Raw genomic sequence first — 18,913 nt, 5'->3', positions numbered from 1 at the left:
CTTTCTCCTCCTCTTCTTCTCATTCATCCTCCTCATTTTATGTTTATTGAGACAGAATCTGTCTTAGGGCTTTTACTGCTATGAAGAGACACTGTTATAAAGGAAAACATTTAATTATGGTGGCGGCATACAGTTTCAGAGGTTTAGTCCATTATCGTTATGGCTGGGGAGTGTGGTGGCTGGAAGTATGGTGGTGTGTAGAAAGGCATGGTACTGAAGAGGTAGCTGAGAATTCTACATCGTGCAGGCAAACAGGAAATGAACTGAAATACTGGGTGAAGTCTGAGCAAAAGAGGTCTCAAAGCCCACCTCCACAGTGACACAGTTCCTCCAACAGGACCATACTTATTCTAACAAGGCCACACCTCCTAATAGTACCGCTCCCTTTGGGAGTCATTTTCTTTCAAACTACTACAGGGTCTAACTAGGTAGCCTGGATGGCTTGGAACTTGTTTAGCTGACCAGATTGGTCTCAAACTTCCAAGGAACCTCCTGCCTCTGTTCCCAAAAGTTCTGGGATTCTGGTCATGTACACCCATGTTCGGAAGGCCTACTTTTATTTTAAAAATAATTAATAAAAAAATTAAAAAGCATTCTTGTTTTAATAGCTCCTTTATTACCTTTCCTTCCATAGTTTCCCTCACAAAAAATATTGTAGTTTTGAGGGCAACTTCAAGCCCCCAAATGCAGTCAGTTTGAAACAAAGCACCTTGGCAACAGACCCCAGAGACTGGAAGGTTGTGTACACTGATAGACTGAACAGTCTCCCATGATATAGCTGGCTTTGGTACCACCTGGGGCAAGGTAAAGGCACTAAAGGACTGGACCAGAAGAACTGCCAGTGTCTTATAGCAAAGGGATGTTGGTAACAGGTGGATGTGAGGGCAGCCAGCCAATGGGAAATCTGAGCCTTTGGGAGACTCACAGCTGATGCAGGTGTGATCTGGGAGCGTGCCACCCCTTGCTGCCATGGGCTGTTCGTAGAGTGGTGTTGCTTGCTGAGATTAGGTGGTAACCTTTTGCCTGCTAGCCCAGATAGCAGGTCCCTGGGTACTGGAGACCCAGCAGGTTCCCTTTAGTCTCTCCACATTCCTAGAAGAAGAAGGAGAGTTCAAAGGTGCCTCCCATCTAGGTGGGCTAAACAAGTGAGGGCTAAGAGGTTCCCAGCTGCCATGTTGGACGTTAAATCAGTCAGGGTGGGCAGAAACTCATGGACACATGAATGGAGAAGCAAGGGTACCCCAGGGCCTCCACTACAATTTAAGAATGGGGCCAAGATCACTTCTTGCACTTGGGAGAGAGCATGGTCAAGTCCGGGCTTGGGACTTCACACGTCACTTGAATATATTGAGAAACCATTCTCCTGGTAGGCCAGAAGCAGAGCCATGACAAGGGACCTGGCATGATGGGGGCAAGGGAGAGAAAGTTCTGGAAGGGAACTTAGGCTTATCTGGCACCTGGCCTGTGGAAACTGTTTGCTCAGGCCTCTCAACAATGCTTATCCTTCAAGATAAGCATTGTTAACGTCATTTTGAATAATTTTAAATAAGAATATTTTTATGATTTATTTAACTTTATTTTATGTGCAATGGTGGGAAGGTGTCAGATTCCCTGGAACTAGAGTTACAGACACTTGTGAGCTGTCATGTGGGTGTTGGAAATTGAACCATGGTCCTCTGGAAGAGCAGTCAGTGCTCTTAACTGACAAGTCATCCATCTCTCCAGTCCTGCTGACCCCATTTTTATAGATAAGAATCTGAGGTCCTCAGAGGGAGTCGTACACCCTAGACTTAGCATGCAGCCCTCCTTGCTGAAGATGGCGATGCCCCGAGTCATGTTTTTCCAGGAAGAACCTATTCAACTGACTCACAATGAAATCTACGTGTCATCTGGCTTTTGTCTCCTGACTTTCCATGAATTTTAAGACTGTCACGGGGCGTGGTAGGGAGAAATGGGGATCTGTGTCTCCCTAGTTTGGCCACACTGTAACTCAACTTATTTTCGGCAGGCAATGTTTGTTTTCTACTCTGTTTGGAATACAGGGAAATTGGGCAGTGGGTTGTGGGTCTGAGCATAGTGACAGAACCGTAAAACAGGCTTGGCCACCCAGTCACAGGGAGAGGAGGAACGGGTGGCAGTGCTCACACAGGCTGGACCTGAGCTGAGAAAGGCTGACCACCGATTTCCTTGTCTTGTCAAGGGCTTAAGAGGCGTATGGTGGTAGGGGACACCCATCTTCAATAGGCTAATCAAAGAGACACATAACAGTGAAGAGCAGGGGAATGTGGCCACCCTGAGGAAAACAGAGGCCCAGTGGCCTTCACCAAGGCCATCTTTGGACCTAGCATTGGGTTTGGATCTAACTAGAAGCTGTTACACAGGTGTGCACAGCCAAGCAGTCCTGGTCAGGTCAGTGTCCACCCATGTAGCTCCAGTCTTCCCTGCAAGGTGGTCTGATGAAGCAGCCAGACTGTGCGCAACCTCTTTCAGGATGAGGCATGTCTTCCTCTGAATGGCACTGGCTGAAGCCCTTCTCTTCTCCCAGCCTTAGACTCCTGGGCTATTCCACTTTTGGGGGTCCACAGTTTCAGCAGTCTGATAGCTAAAGGGAAGGGCGTAAATGTCTCTCTTTAGAATACCTTCCTTCCCACCAAAGTGGTTACAGAACGACAATGTCAACTGTTTCCAGCAAACAAAACAAAGCCAATTAAGATCTTAAACTACTGTTTTATTTCTGTGAAGAGACACCATGACCAAGGCAACTTTTATAAAAGAAAGCATTTAACTGGGACCTTGCTTCCAGTTTCAGAGGCTTGGCCCATGAACATCACGAAAGGGAGTGTGGTTGCATGCAGACTGGGCCAGGAGCAGCAGGAAGTAGATTGAGTATTTTTGTTTGTTTGTTTGTTTGTTTACTGTTGGCCATTGCTAGGTATAACCAGTAAGTAAGTGCTCAGTTAGAGAATGTTAGAGCATTGGTAACATCTTTCCTGGCTGACAGGTATCCGGGGTCAGAGGAGCAGGAAAGGCAAGAATCTAGAGGAAAAAGTTACTTTAGTTGTAAAAAGCAAATCACTGTAGCTACTGGAATTGTCACAGTTCAGCCAAAATGGAGGTGCTTTACAAAAATGGCTTGACTGCCTAGCCTATCAGAAATAAAGTCATTAGAACAGGGTTTTGCTAAAGGAGGTAAAATGGCTCCTCTTCCATTTCGGTCACTTTGATAGGCAGTGGGAACAGAGTCCCAACTTCTACATCTTCTGCCTCTGAGTCCTCCTCTTTGCCTAAACCCAGGAGACTAGCTAAGGTTGGTTTTCAAAGAAAAACAATCTGAGAGAGACCCTAATCCAGAGAATTTAGAAAGGTGACTGAGAATTGTGGCACATGCCTTTAATCTGAGGTGAATCTCTGTGAGTTTGAGGCCAGTCTGATCTAGATAGAGATTTCCAGATCAGCCAGGGCTATATAGAGAAACCCTATCTCAAAAAAGAAACAAAAAGGAAGGAAAAGGAAGGAAGGAAGGAAGGAAGGAAGGAAGGAAGGAAGGAAGGAAGGAAGGAAGGAAGGAAGGAAGGAAGAGCTAGAGACTGAACTCCGAGGATATGGGTTTGGCCAAGTGTGGGAAAACATTTTCCATCTAAAGTTCCATGAAATTCCTTCACACCTAAACCACTTGAAGGTATCAACTGTTTTCTGGTTTTCTGTGTTTGAATGTTACATTGGTTGTTTTGTTTTCCATTTGTTTGGTTGTTATTTGAGACCAGGTTTTACTCTGCAGCCCCACCTAGCTTCAGCTCCAAGCAATTCTGGTTCAGCATCCCAAGTGCTGGCATTACAAGGGAGAGCCACCATGTCTGGCTCAACTAAGTCTCCTTGATTTGCATGGCAGTGCATTAACTAAACATGGTGATCAAATCACTGGTCACCAGTATAGTCAAGTCAAACCCTCAGCCCCTCTTCCCAAACCAGAGGTAGGACAGTGTGTTCCAACCCTCAGAATACAAGGGTGGTTGTCATGGCAACCAGAACACCCATCCAGTGGTTCTTTAGGGGCTTGCCAAATCTCCATCAATCCCTTCCTTAATATAGGCATAGGGAGCTGTTTCTGGACTTGCTGCTTGAAAGCTGAAAACTTAGGAAAGGATGTTCTTTTACCTCTCTCTCTCTAAACTTTTCCCTCCTGTGTGTGTGTGTGTGCGTGTGTGTGTGCGTGTGTGTGTGTGTGTGTGTGTGTGTGTGTGTGAGAGAGAGAGAGAGAGAGAGAGAGAGAGAGAGAGAGAGAGAGAGAGAGAGAGAGAGAGAGGGAGGGAGAGAGTCTTCTCTTGTATGTAAATTTAGAGGCCAGAGATCAATGTTGGGTGCTTTAATAAGAATGACCTCCATAGGCTTATATATTTGAATGCTTAGTCACCGGGAAGCCCTTTTAGAAAGGATTAGAAGAATTAGGAGGTATGGCCGTGTTGGAGTAGGTATGATCTTGTTGGAGGAAGTATATCATTGGGGTGTGCTTTGAGATTTCAAAAGCTCATGCCAATCCAGTCTCTCCCTCTCTCCCTCCTTACCTTCCTCCCTCCCTCTCTGCCTCTATACCTAAGGATCAGGATGCAGGATGCTCAGCTACTGCTCCAGAAGCACCTGCATGCCACCATGCTCCCCACCATGATGATAATGGACTGAACTACTGAAACCATAAACAATCTGCCAATTAAATGCTTTCTTTCATAAGAATTACCTTGGTCTTAGTGTCTCTTCACAACAATAGAACAGTGACTAGGATATTGGATGTCTTCCACTGTCTTTCTCCATCTTATTTCTTTAAAAAAATACATTTTCACTTTAAAAAATTGGAGAGATGGCTCAGTAGATACGAACACTTGCTGCTCTTGCAGAGGACCTGGATTTGACTTCAGGATTCACATGGCAGCCCACAACTATCTAATAACTACAGTTCCAGAGTATCCGATGCCCTCTTCTGGCTTTTGTGTGTACTGCACACTGTGGTGCACATACATACATGTAGGCAAAACAAAAATTATTTTTAGAAAACATTTTCTTTTAATTTGTATATTATATGTGGGCCACAGCCTCTGTGTGGAGCTCAGAGGTTAGAAGGTTCTTTCCTTCTACCATGTGAGTCCCTGCCACTGAATTGAGGCTTAGCAGTGAGTGCCTTTACTCAGGAAGTCACTTTGCTGGCCCTCTACTATATTTATCTATTTTAAAATAGATTTGTTTTATGTTTTGTGTATGTGTATATGTTTGCTACCACCCCAAATCCCTGGCTGCTTCTCAGCTTTCTTTTCTTCCTTTCAGCAAGGTCTCCAAAGAATCACAGCCCTTCTGGTGAAGTTGAGCCTGAAGAGGGATTGTCACCTCCTTGTCCCTGGAAGCTGTGGTACTGCTGATGTAACCAGAGGTATTAGGAAAGCTTATGTCCTGGTGCTTCTCCTTGATGTCACAGGAGGAGAAGATGCTCTCTCCACAGTCCCCAGTCCTGGCCTTACTGGGCTTCTCATCTTCTCGCCCACTGCATTCTGCTCAACTCCAAACTCTTCTTTCAAGTCCTCCAGCCATTTCTCCCGCTCCAGTCATCTCTCCCGCTCCAGCTAGCCTCCCCCACCTTTGCACAGAGCATGACATTGACTGGAAATGTTCAGGCTCATCTTCTGCTTCACACACAGGACTGGAGTTCACCTGTTGCTCTGAGAGGTGGGTACTGTTACCCAGCACTTTTCCCATTGAGTAAACTGAAGCAGGGAGAGATGAGGTCACTCGCTAAAGGTCTAATCTTAAACCACACAGAGATCTTGGGTGTGACATGCTGCTTGGCCATTCCTACACACACACACACACACACACACACACACACACACACACAGAGAGAGAGAGAGAGAGAGAGAGAGAGAGCCCTTTCTTGTCCTCATTGCTTTCTTAGCTAACATTTACCGCTCCTTTAGAATTGTCCTAGTTAGTTTTTACTGTGAACTAGAGACAACCAAAATTATCTGGGAAGAAGGAGTCTCAACTGAGGGATTGGCCAGTGGCCATGTACATAGGAAACTATCTTGACTATTGATTGGTGTAAAAGGGCCCCACGCACTGTGGGTGGTGCCACCCCTCGGCCAGCTATCCTGGGTAGTATAAGAAAGCTGGATGAGCAAGGGCCAGCTGGAGGTAGTCGGTAAACCATGTTCTTCCAAGGTCTCTGCTCCAGGTTGCTGCCTTGAGTTCCTGCCCTGACTCCCCTCAGTGATGGCCTGTGATCCGAAAGTGTAGGTAAGGTGACTTAACCCCTTCCTCCCCCAGTCGCTGTTGGTCATGGTGTTTATCACAGCAACAGAAAGCAGAGTGGGACAGGAATCCACTCTCCAGAACACCCTCAGGAGGTGCCCTGCAGGAAGTGACAGCCTGGGCTCATTCACCTCCACCCAAGAATACCCTCCCTGTCTCACTGCCCCAGGCCAGTCTGTCTCCTTCACTGAACTGAAAGTGCTTGAGGCAGTGCTGGGCCATGGTTCAGAGCCAAGTCTAGAACACAGAGTTTGAAAAATTAATGAATGTATAGAGCTTCCATACATGTGTAGGACAGGAGGGCTATGGGAGCTGCACACACACACACACGCACACGCACACACACACACACACACACACACACACACACACACAGAGAGACAGAGAGAGAGAGAGAGAGACTTGGTGTAATATACTTAAATCCAAAGGTACTGTTCCAAAATAGTTTATTGATTTAATTTTTTTAATGAATGGAGAAACATAATCAGTCCTTGATTATGAAGCTCCGAAGTGGAGACCTCAGACTATTCTACTTGTATGAAGTGCCCTAGGTGGGCTGGTCACTTCCCAAACAGGAGCCTTCTTCCTTCCCTTCCAGGCCCTGTAGCATGCTGGCAGGAATATTTTAAAGGACACTGGGGCCTCACCCTTATGCTATCTACCTACTGAAGCAATGGACCCCAAGAAACTGGACTTGCTCTGAGAGTCCCAAGCTGGGAGAAGGAAGGACTGAAGCCTGATGGCAGTCAAAGAGATTTCACATAGTCTGACAGCTTGTCACTCACACTGCCCTGCGGAGAGACTGGAGTTAAGACAGTTATTGGTCAGTGTCAGCCTAGGGCTATAGCTCTGCTGCCTCCTCCTCATCCTGCTTCTTTAAATCGTGTGTGTGTGTGTGTTGTGCCTGTATGTGTGTGTTGTGCATGTGTATGAGGTTTGTATTTATGTGTGTGTATGTACATGAGTGTATATAGGTATGTGTGATGTATGTGATACATGTATGAGTGTCTGTGTATGTGCTATGTATGTATGTCTGTGTATGTGTGTGTCTATGTATATGTGCTGTGTGTATTATATGTTTGTGGATATGTATGTAAATGTATGTGAGTGTATGTAGGCATGGGTGATTTTGTATGTGTGTTTATGTATGTGTGTGTGATGTGTATGTGATATTTGTGTATACATGATGCGTATATGAGTGTATGTGCATGTGTGGGGTAGGTATGTGTGGTATGTGTGTATCTGAGTTTGGACACATCTATGCCATAGCATTTGTGTGAAGGTCAGAAGACAACTTCTGGTGTTGACCCTTGCCTTTTGAAACAGGGTCTCTTTGTTACTGGCTGCTGGCTGCAAGCTTCCAGGCATCTCCTGTCTCTCCTCCCACAACACTGTTAGAGCCCTGGGGTTACAGATATGCACTGGTTCTGGAGACATGGACTAAGGTTTTTACACCTGGACAAGCTCTGTACCCTCTGAACCATCTCAGCCCAGTTACACAGACTGCTTGCGCTCTCTCTTTCTCTCCCCCCCACCCCCCCCAAGCCTCACATGAGCTCTAGAGGTGGGCTTCGGGGAATTGCTGTGTTTCTTTTTGTTCTTCCAAGTGTAGCTGCCAGCAGTAGCAAGGATGGAGGCACAGCTGCACGCTGTTGCCCACAGCAACCTGAGTTCTATTTTGCCTTAGGGACCTTCACTTAGGCAAACCCAGAATTCTTGTCTTTACCACAGAAAAGAATGTCAGGATAGATCAGTATGAAGAAGCAGAGTTGGAGCTTATTAAGAAATTAAAACATAGATTTTAAACATGGTGTCTAAGAAAAAGAGGCTCTGGGAGAAGACAAGACATACCTGAGTGTGGCTGTGTGCTTCTCAAAGGAGAGCTGAACTTGGGTATCTTTATAATGGCTATGTAGGACATGAGACTTTCTAAATTACTAGACAGAGAGTATAATTTGCAACAAGGTTTAAAGAGTAAAGATTTTTCCTTTTGTAAACAAAATTGGAAGGTGGATTTATAAGGGGTATTGTTTATATTTGGGAACAGTAAGGGGGTGTCAAAAACCCAAACTTGTAGATCATTTTAGCCCTAAGTGAACACATCTGATTTATTGTCTTTGACATCTTTGATTGTACTGTTGTTCAGAAGAACACACGTTGTCTCAGAAGAGATTTTGCCCTGATCAGTAGTCTCTGAAGTTTCCTGACTCCCTTAGCAGAGTAGCCAAACCAGGTGAAAGTGGAAGAAAAAAAAATTTACATAAATATTTTTACTATTTTATTTTATGTAAATATTTTTATTTTATGCATGTGAGTGTGTGCCTGGCTCCTGCTGGGGCCAGCAAAGGGCATCAGATGCCCTGGGCCTGGAGATGCAGATGGTTGTGAGCAGCCATGTGGATGCTGGGAGTCGACCAATGAATTTCAGGGATCCTGTTGTTTCTGTCAATGTTGAGGTTACAGTGTTTGTCACTGTGCCAACTTTTCCAGGGATGCTGGGGATCCGAACTCAGCTCTTCATGCATACGTGGCAGGTACTTTACCAACTAATCCATCTCACCATCTTTGTTATTTTTATTTTTAAAAAATCTTATGGTTCAGAAATGGATGATGGTGGTGCGTGCCTTTAATCCCAGTTCTTGGGAGGCAGAGGCAGGCCGGTGAATCACTGAGTTCGAGGCAAGCCTGGCCTACAGAGCGAGTTCCAGGTCAGCCAGGGCTACACAGAGAAACCCTGTCTCGAGAAAAATATTATGGTCCAGTGAGATGGCTCAGCTGGTAAAAGCACCAAGGTTGGTGACCTGAGTTTGATCCCTGGTGGAAGAAGAGAACTGAATCACACATGTTGTCCTTCACACATGCACAAGCATATGTACACATGTGTACATACACTCAAGTATGTATGCACACTAAATAAAAAGTGCAATAAAATAAAATTTGTATTTATTAGGAGTTGAACCCAAGTCATCACACATGCTAGGCAACTGACTTTACCACTGAGATGCACTTTTAGCTCTGTTTAAAATTTTATTTTATTTTTGTCTTCGAGACTGGGTTTCTCTGTGTAATCCTGGCTGTCCTGGAACTTACTCTCTACACCAGGCTAGCCTCAAATTCAGAAATCTGCCTGCTTCTGCCTCCCAAGTGCTGGGAGTGCTATCATTGCCTGACTTTACATTCTTATTTTGAGACATGGGACCGGCTCTGAAGTTCAAACTGGTCTTGAATTGCAATCTTTCTTCTACGGCCTCCCAAGTAGCTCAGATTATAAAGCATTCACCACCACTTCCAGCAAAAGCTACTTTTACAGTAAATAAGCCAGTTGTGTGTAGTAGCACTACAGGGTAAAGGTCCAAGTTCACTTCTGGGGTTTGAAAACCCACCAATCCCTGGAAGAGCTTGAAAATTCATTAATCCCTGGGCTCACCTCAAATTCAGGACTTGAAATCCCACCAGTCCCCATCCCGGAAATCTCTACCCTGAAAAACTCCACCCCCAACAACCCCTGTATAAAGCCTGCCTCCTACTCAGTTCTCCCCTGTGTCTTACTTGAGCAGAGGCAGCCGCTCTATTGTGCTTTCCCGGTAGATCTCGTGTGTAAAATTTGTCGTGCAGTGTTGACTGTGAATCTGTGGTTCCCTCCTGCCAGGATACCTTTCCCTACAGAGCTGTACCATGTACAGGCACACACCTGTAATCTTATTACTCAGGAGTACTGAGACCTGCCTAAGCTACATGTGGAATTCTGGGCAAGCTTGGATCACAAAAGCCTGTCTCAAAATCAAACAAATAAAATGCAATAAACATATTTGGGAAAGACAAAAGTAAATAATTAAAGTGAGTTTGACAAGTGTCTGGGCACAATGAAAGAACACAAAGCAAACCAACCTCTTACCAGGATGGCCATGCTGTCGAGTAACAGTTTCCTGAGGCTGAAACATTCCATCCTGTAGGAAGCTCCTTAAGCAGGAAGGTAAACAGCCTAAAATAGCTTCAGGAAGTCCCTGGAATTGACCAGATTGACTAGGCCCCTCCCTGCCAGAGTAAACAATAAAAACTGGTAAAGAGTCTCTCTCAGAGGAAGGAAAGTTAAGCTGCAAAGACTCTGAGCCAGCTCAGCTGTCTAGAAGAGGTTTAGACCAACCGAAGCACCTTAAAAGGACACTCACCTGCTGGTCGAGCTGCCTGCAGGCTGTGCAGTGTGCTCCAGGTTCCCAGCTTTGTGACCTGTCACCCATACTGTGGCTGGCTTTGGCGATACAGCTGTTTTTGAGTCATTTCTTTAACTGTGAGTCGTTTCTCCTTTAAGTAACCTGTCCCCCATTTCCTTGTAAGTAACACCAATAAAACTCATTGGTCTATCAAGCTGAGCTTTGGTGGTACCCTTACTTTGTTCTGTCCTGGGATTCCACTTGGGAGAGTAGGTAGGTGTGTCGTGTTTCCCCAGAGTTTCATCACACAGCAAATGCCAGCCTGGGTTACATAGTAATTCCAGTCCCCTGACCCCCAAACACACACACACACACACACACAAAGAAAGAAAGAAATGTACAAAACCTTGGGCAAAGATCACACAGAGCTAAACAAAACAAAAATCTTGAACATAAGAGTGGATTCTAATACATCTGTAAAGGGATAGTTATTTCAGTACTCACTGCAATGGTTTCAATGAGAATGTACTCCATAAGTTCATACATTTGAATGCTTTGTCTTCAGTCGATGGAACTGTTGGAGAAGGATTAAAAAGTGTGGTCTTAATGAAGAAGGTGCATCACTTGGGGTAGGCTTTGAGGTTTCAAAAGTCTGTATGATTTTCCAGTTCTCTCTCTCTCTCTCTCTCTCTCTCTCTCTCTCTCTCTCTCTCTCTCTCTCTCTCCCCGTCTCCCTCTGCCCTGGTCTTGCGGAGCAGATGTAAACTCTCAGCAACAGCTTCAGTGCCATGCTTGTCTGCTTGCCTGCTGCCATGCTCCCACTGTAATGATCATGGTTACCTTCTGAAACTGTAAGTCCCCCAAATCAAACGCTTCCCTCTGTACATTTGCCTTGGTCATGGTATTTCGATATGGCCGTATAAAAGTAACTAAAACACTCAGCAAATCTTGAAAAGCATATTAAAATACCCACAAGCATTTTTAAAATAATGGTTCTGTGTTGCCGCCAGGCCATGCTGATCTGAGTGGCCTGTACAGCCACATGGGGTCATTGTGTCATCTGGGTTTGGGCCGTGTCTAAGTCTGTGGTTCAATAGCCGCCAGGGTCTGGGATGATGAATATGGCTTGTGTTACAACAAAGGGTCCTAGGAATCATGCATGTTGAAATCTGAAGGCTCTGCTGAGTCAGCCCTTCCCCTCACTGGCCCTAGGATAGCTGGCCCCTCAGTGGACACTACTGTAAATGGAGACTCTGCTTTGGTTTTCTGGCCACCCAGACCCAAATAATCACACAGAAACTATACTAACTACAACATTGTCTGGCCTATTAGCGCAGGCTTCTTATTAACTAACTCTTATATCTTAAATTAACCCACTTGTATTATTTTATGTTTTATCATGAGGCTCGTGGTTTGTTACCTCTTGCTTCTTGGGCAGCTACATGGCATCTGCCTGACTCCGCCGTCTTTCTTCCTCTAACTCTGATTGCATTTTCCACTTCGCCATATTCTGCCCTGCCATAGGCCAAAGCAGCTTCTTTACTAACCAATAGTAATAAAACATAATCATAGTATACAGAGGGGAATCCCACATCACCCTGCAACAGGAGAGCCGTCCCCACCTCCCAAGAGAGAACTGAATCCCCCCCCACCTGCACTTAAGAGAGATAGCTCTACCCTCATCACAGGCGTGGGAGAGCTGGGTCCAACAGCATTGGCTTAGGAGAGCTGTTTCTGTCCCTTGAAGGTGCAGCTCCAGTGGCCTGGACCAAGCAGCTCATCTACTACCCAGACCCACATCCTGGGCCTTGGGTTGGCCCTCTTTAACATCTGCTCCATCTATGACCTGCTGGAATTCACGAAAGGACTGGTCCTGCAGAATGATAACCATGCGCCTTTCATGACTCAGGTGATGATGGTGTGCTGGAAGTCTTGAAGCAGACCAATGACTCACTGCGATGAACATTTGTTGGGTGGGACTGATTGGAGGAAAGGGTCACTGTGTGACACACTGCAGTTCCTGATGCTGCTAGGATGGATGAAGAGATGTTGGATCCAAAGATGGAGGATCAAGATGGGTTTTTTGTTTGTTTTGTTTTGTTTTTAATTAATTTGGGGTGGACACGTTGCAGGGGTATGGGGTGGATATGGAAGTACTAGGAGGTGAGCAGGATTAGGGTGCATGATGTGAAATTTCCAGAGTCAATAAAGAATTATGTAAAATAAAAAAGACAAAAGAATGGACATTTATTTTTCATCTAACAATAGGCAGACTCATTGAATAGAGAATTTTTTTCTTACAGTTACTGAATAAAACAGCAAAAATTTGGGCTGGAGATATAATTCAGGTGTAGAGCGTTTGCCTATCATATGTGAGGCTCTACATGTGGTTTCCCTCCCAAAAATGGTTTGTTACTGTGTGAGAGAGGGTGTCTCATTATAGCTCAGACTGCCTTGAACTTTTGACCCTTCAGTCCCAGCCTCCCTGGTGCTGGTACTGCAGGCTTGGGTCACCAAGTCCAGAAAAAAAAAAAAACAAAACTTGTGTATTAAAGCACAAAATTGTGGAAAAAGGGAAATGGAGGCCAGAACATCCGTAAATCTTGCTGTTCACCACTTCAGCCTTTCCTCCTCTGAGGGCCAGGGCTGGAAATGGTAGTTTAATGAGTGAGGACAAAGTCCTTTTAAGTGTGTGTGTGTGTGTGTGTGTGTGTGTGTGTGTGTGTGATGGGGTGCTTGTATGTCAGGACATGGTGGAAGTCAGAAGACAACTCCCTTCTTTCTTCCCTTGCTTTTGAGGCAGGGGCTCTCTCTTGTGGCGTCTCTTGTGCTGCACACAGGTTAGCTGTCCCTGGAGCTCCTAGCTACTCCCTGTCCCGTCGTCCCATTCACCATTCACTGTAGGAACGGTGTGGGTATAGATGAGTACTATCTCATCTGGCTTTTACGTGGATTCCAAGGGTCACACACAGGCCAGCAGACTCACACAATAAAGACTTTTGCCTGCTGATCTGGCTCCCCAGCCCTGAAAGTCTTTTTTTAAAATAAATAATATCAGGATAAGTTATCTGTACACCAACATAATAAATAAATATACTAAGAAATATCCCCATACCAATCTCATCATGTGCAGCAGTGAGCTAAAAAAAAATCACAGATCTAAAGTAAATAATATAACAGTCTAGAAAACTAGGAAAATTCATTTTGGTCAAATATTTCTTTTCTTTTCTTCCTTCCTTTCTCCCTCCCTCCCTTCCTTTTTTCTTTCCTTTTTATTTTGTTTTTTGAGAAAGGGTTTCTCTGTGTAACAGCTTTGGTGTCCTGGAACTTACTCTGTAGATCAGGTTGGCCTTAAACTCATAGAGATACACCTAACTCTGCCTCCCAAGTGCAGGGATCAAATAACACACACACACACACACACACACACACACACACACACACACAATCCAGCCAGATGTGATGCTATATAACTATAATTTCAACACTCAAGTGGTTGAAACAGGATTGTCACAAGTTTACGGCCACCTTGGGCTACACAACAAGACAATGTCTCAAAAAAAAAACTTAAAAAAAAAACTTCTGCTCTTTAGAAGGGACCAGGAAGAAATGAAATATAAATCCCAGACTGAAAGAAAGCATTGGAGTATCTTGTATTTGTTAATGGACTGTTATGCAGAATGTAGATTGAGTTCTTAAAGTTGGGTGTGGTGGTTCAAGCCTGTAATCCCAGCACTGAAAAGGCAGATCAGAAGAATTTCTGCAGGTTCCCGGGCAGCTTGGCTTACATAGTAAAACCCTATCTTAAATCAAAGCAAGCAAGCAAGCACTGTTAGAGCTCAACAGTAAAGCAAGAGGATGAGGTGCCATTCGGGACAGAGCAGGCTCATCGTGCTCAAGGCCATGAACTCAACACCCACACGACCTGGCTATCCCTCTGCTCCAGATGACCCAAATTAAGAGTAGGCAAAAGGGTAAATAGCTGCCTAACCAAGGAAAAATAAATATGTACTTACCTAGTAACCCAACAATCTCATGCCTAGTTATCAGCCACAAAGAAATGAAGACATGTGTTTCTACAAATACTTGATTCCCACAATCAAGAAACATTATTCATAATGACCTAAAATTAGTAGCTACTCAAAGTTTATCGACAAGAAAAAGTCAGGCATGATGGCACATGCTTGGTTTTTTGGTTTTTTTTCTCTTTATCCTTCCAAACCATTTTGTTTTTCTAACTTTCTTTTTATTTTTCGTGTCTTTCACATCACACATCTCGATCTCATTCATTTCCTGTCCCTGCATATATGACCTCTGCCCTTTCAGCCACCCCCGCAATAAAATTTAAGAGAAAAAAAATAAAAGGGAAAACAAAAACAAAATCTTATCCTGGAAGCTGTAGTGTGACATAGTGACTCACACAGTAAATAAACCCACTTTTCTATATATCTTTATTGGATGTGTTCATTGCACAGAGTCATTGGTCTGTTCCAAGGCCTCTGGTTCCTGCTACACTATGGATGCTGAGCCCTCACCGGGACTCCTCTTGGTCATTCTGCTCTTGTCCTGTGTCGTGGAGATCCTGCAGCTCTGGGTCTGCAGGACCCGTCCCTTCACGTGCTCCAGCAGATCACAGGTGGGGTGGATATCAGAGTGGGCCAACCTATAATCCTGCTTCTGGGCATGGATAGTTGCAGAGTTGGTCAGCCCACCAGCTCTCCCTTGTCCTCACCACCAGGGTGAGCGCTCCTGCATTGCCTTGGCTAGTTCACCCTTTACAGCCACAAGCCAGGGGCAAGACCAGTTCTTCTGCTTTCATATCCTCAGGGTCAGCTCTCCCACACCCACACCTTCAGGGCCAGCTCTACTGTGTTGTCCAGGCATGGTATAGGGGCAGCTCTCCCGAGGGCTGCAGCAGATGAGGGGCAGGGCCAGCTCTCCAGCTCTTACGACCTCAGGGCCAGCTCTGTGGCTCTTAAGGCCTCAGGGCCAGCTCTACAAGCTGCCTTGGGCACTAATGAGGGTTGAGGGGGGACAGACACATTTCTCTCCTGCCTATGCTACCATGTGACAGGTGAGTATAATGGGGACAGCTCTTCCATGCTCACAGTATCAGGGCTGGCTCACCCCCAACCTCGGCGAATGGGGTTGATTTTATTGTGCCGCCGATGTGAGGAGCAGGGCTTGTTCTGAGTGTTGCAACTGGTGAAGGGCCGCTCTCCTGCCCTTCTGACCTCAAGACCAGCTCTCCCACCTGCCTCAGGCCCTGGTGGTGGGCGTAGGGCAGCTCCTCCCCACCCATGCTGCTACATGACAAATAAGTAATGGGGATAGCTCTCCCACGCTCTCAACTTTGGGACTGATTCACCACATGCCTCTGCCAATAGGATTGGTTGGCTCTATTGTGCTGTCCAGGCAAGGTGCAGGACCTGCTCACCTGAGTGTTGCAGCTGGTGGAGAGCAGGGGCAGCTCCCCTACCTGCCTCGGGTACTGATGGGTGGCATGGGGTGTGGAGGGTAGCATCTCTCCCCTGCCCATGGACGGTGCATACTCATAATCTCAGTGCATGGAGGACAGAAGTGGTTCAAGGTGGGTCTGAGGTCAGCTACATGTGGCCTGTCTCAAACAGGTTTTAAAATGTGTGTGTGTGTGTGTGTGTGTGTGTGTGTGTGTGTGTGTGTGTGTGTGTGAAAGAGAGAGAGAGAGAAGTAGTAGTGGTAATAGTAGTAGTAGTAATAGTAGTAGTAGTAGCAGTAGTAGGTGTGTATAGGCACTCATGTCTTAAAACACATGTGGAGGTCAGAGGACAACTCGTAGGAAGGAAAAATAAATAAATAAATAAAGAAAGAAAGAAAGAAAGAAAGAAAGAAAGAAAGAAAGAAAGAAAAGAAAATCATTTAATAATACAACACAAAAGTCTGTATATGGATACCTGATGTAAGAAGTCCTTCTGTATATGTATTGCTTTTATAGGTTAATGAATAAAGAGACTGCTTTGTCTTGTGATAGGACAGAGTAGAACTAGGTGGGGAACCTAAACTGAATGCTGGGAGAAAGAAGGCAGAGTCATTGAGAAGCCATGTAGCCACCGCCAGAGACATGCTGGAACTCTGTTGGTAGGCCACAAGCCTTGTGGTAAAATATAAAATAATAAAAGTGGTTTAATTTAAGATGTAAGTGCTAGCTAGGAATACTCTAGAGTCACTGGCCAAACAATATTGCAATTAACATAGTTTCGGAGTGATTATTTCATGATCTGGGCAGTCAGGAATGAACAAGCAGCCTCTGACAACAGATACCAGAATTGAGGAAACAAAATTAGGAAGAAGATGACTAGAATTTTCAAGTTCTGGAAAAATCTGAAGTCGAGAAAGGTTAAGATGTGAAAATCCTCACAAGAAAATGAGGAAAGTAAAATGTCACAAAGAACGAGGGTCCTGGCAATCTGCAGTTGTCAGATGAGTCTTCATCACATCTGAATCTCCCCCCTAAAATGCTAAGGAAGGTCAGACAGGTTGAATTCACAGAGCTGGGAATGGCTCCTATTTCTGGCAGCTGAGCAGAGATGCCCTTTCTTGTGGCTGAATGTAAAATGTTCCCACAAGAACACTGTGTTTGACTACAGGTCTCAGCTGGTATTCTTTTGGGAAGTTTTGGACCCTTTGGGAAGATGACCTGCCTAGCCAAAGTGAGTTTCAGGAGGCAGGAATGGTGATATTGGCTTCTGGTTCAAACTAGTGCTCTCTGCTTCCCGAGCCACCAAGAGAAAGCAACATGGCACAGGCCCATGGACACAGATGAGCCTTCCTTAGCTTCTGTCTATTGCTGGGAAGAGACGCCATGACCACGCAACTCTTATAAAGGAAAACATTTAACGGGTGTTGGCTTACAGTCTCACAAGTTTAGTCCATTATCATCGCAATGAGAAGCATGATAGGGGAAGGCAGGCATAGTGCTCGAGAAGGAGCTGAGACCTTGATCCCCAGGCAACAGGAAGTGAACTGTGTACCACACTAAGTGTAGCTTGAACAAACGAGTCCCCAAAGTCCACCCCCACAGTGACACACTCTCTCCAACAAGGCCACACCCACTCCAACAAAGCCACACTTCCTAATAGTGTTACTCCCTATGAAGGGCATTTTCTTTCAAACCACTACATTCCATTTCCCGGCCTCCACAGGCTTGTAGCCATATCATAAGGCAAAAATGCATTCAGTCCAGCTTCAAATGTCCCCATAGTGTATAAAAGTCTCAAAGTTATTTAAAAGTCTAAAGTTCAAAGTTTCTTCTGAGATTCACTCAATCTCTTAACTGTAATCCCCTGTAAAATCAAAAAGCACTGGCACAGGATATACACTATCATTCCAAAATGTAGGGAAGGGAGCATAGTGAGGAAATACGGGACCAAAGCAAGTTCAAAAACCCACTGGGAAAACTCCAAACTAGTGTGGGAAATATATTTGCTGCTTTTACTGGTTAATGAATAAAGAAGCTGCTTCGGCCTATGACAGGGCAGAATAGAGCAAGGCAAGAATTCTAAGCAGAGATAAAGGAGAAAATAAGGTGGAATCAGGGAGATGCCATGTATCTGCTGAAGGAGACTCACCCCGGAACCTTACCACTAAACCATGAGCCTCATGGTAAAATATGAAATAATAGGAATGGGTTAATTTAAGATGTAACAGTTAGTTAATAAGAAACCTAAGCTATTGGCCAAGTGGTATTGTGAATTTATAGTTTCTGTGTTATTATTCGGGTCTGGGCAGCCGGGAAACAAACAAGAAGTTTCTGCCTACACCAAACTCTACATCTCCATATCTGATGTCAAAATGCTCTTTGGTTCTCTAACTCTTTTCAACTTTGTTGACTACAACATACTTATTTCTGATTCCACTTTCTGTTAGCAGGTCTCCTGGGCAGGTATCCCGTAGCTCTGGCATCTCTAACATCTTGGGATCTCCAAGGCAATCCAGGCTTCACCTGTACAACGTCTGGCAGTGGTCTCTGTAGAACTCCATTCAAGGACATCTCTGACACATCCCTAGCCTCAACAGCTTTCTTTAGCCTTGGAAGGCAAATTCTATAACCTCCTTTTCCTATCCTTGACTCTAAAGCCGGAACCATGAGACGGGAACTGCCAAGCTCTGATGCTTGCTGGGGCCGGAGCATGGCCCTCTCAGCCAATCACATCTTCACCAGCTTTCTGTAACCTCCAATGGTTTCCTTCACTGTCTCAGTTTGGCTGTCCTGAAACTGGATCTGTAGACCAGGCTGGCCTCAAACTCAGAGGTTTGTCTGCCTCTGCCTTTGGTGTGCTGGAATTAAAGATATGCATCACCATACCCGGCTCTAAGTTTTTCATTAATTCCTTTTCACAAGTTGGAAATTTAGCTGGGTGGAATCTTGCTCTGAGATCACCACTACTTTTATTTCATTTCTTATCTGTTTACCACCTTAAACACAGGATTTT

General features: G+C 45.0%; 2 long non-coding RNA genes across 2 annotated transcripts; both read left to right on the top strand.

The window, feature by feature from the left end:
* The first annotated feature begins 5,893 nt into the window (after positions 1–5,893).
* LOC148122353 (uncharacterized) lies at positions 5,894–18,785 on the top strand. The gene is made up of 2 exons (XR_015737732.1): positions 5,894–6,276; positions 18,348–18,785. It is a non-coding gene; the product is annotated as an uncharacterized LOC148122353 (long non-coding RNA).
* On the top strand, positions 6,775–12,635 carry LOC146894499 (uncharacterized). The gene is made up of 3 exons (XR_015001653.2): positions 6,775–10,579; positions 11,201–11,293; positions 12,190–12,635. It is a non-coding gene; the product is annotated as an uncharacterized LOC146894499 (long non-coding RNA).
* Positions 18,786–18,913: the final 128 nt, after the last annotated feature.

The sequence above is a fragment of the Myodes glareolus genome, chromosome 4, assembly GCF_982192425.1.
Source record: "Myodes glareolus chromosome 4, mMyoGla1.1, whole genome shotgun sequence".
NCBI classification, from domain to species: domain Eukaryota; kingdom Metazoa; phylum Chordata; class Mammalia; order Rodentia; family Cricetidae; genus Myodes; species Myodes glareolus.
The sequence above is the reverse complement of the archived record's forward strand: the minus strand, read 5'-3'. Positions and strand labels throughout refer to the sequence as shown.